Consider the following 709-nt stretch of genomic DNA (forward strand, 5'->3'; position numbering starts at 1 on the left):
AAGACCAAATATATATATATATTTAAAAATAATAATAAATAAAATATTTTTTAAAAGAAGCCAGGTGCACACCTATATCCCAGTGCTAAGGAAGTAGAGGCAGGAGGCTCCCTGAGGCTTGCTGGCCAGCTCGTCTTGTTGAATTGGTAAGCTACAGGTTCAGTGAGAGACTATGTCTCAATAATAATAATAATGTATGGGCTGAAGAGATGGCTCAGTGGTTAAGAGTACTGGCTGCTCTTGTGGAGGACCAGGGTTCAGTTTCTAGCACCCACATGGCAGCTAACATGGCAGAAACTCCAGTCCCAGGGGATCCAACGCCCTCTTCTGACCTCTGTAGGCATTACACACACAGGTACACTTAACGTACATGCAGGACAAACTCATACACAAAAAATAAAAATAACTCCGAAAGTATTCTTTTAGCTGGGCGTGGTGGCACATGCCTCTAATCCCAGCACTCGGGGGGCAGAGGCAGGTGGATCTCTGTGAGTTCAAGGCCAGCCTGGTCTACATAGTGAGTTCCAGGACAGCTGGGGCTACAGGGAGACCCTGTCTTGAAAAAAAAGACAAAAAAAAAATTTTTTTTCTTTATTTTATTTTCTTTATTATTTTTATTTTATGCGTATGTGTGTATTGCCTGCATGTAGGTAAGTACACCCGTGTCATGCAATGCCCGCGGAAGTCAGAAGAGGCTGTTGGCTCCCCT

This window comes from Nannospalax galili, unplaced genomic scaffold (assembly GCF_000622305.1).
Source record: "Nannospalax galili isolate Female #2095 unplaced genomic scaffold, S.galili_v1.0 scaffold713, whole genome shotgun sequence".
Classification (NCBI taxonomy): domain Eukaryota; kingdom Metazoa; phylum Chordata; class Mammalia; order Rodentia; family Spalacidae; genus Nannospalax; species Nannospalax galili.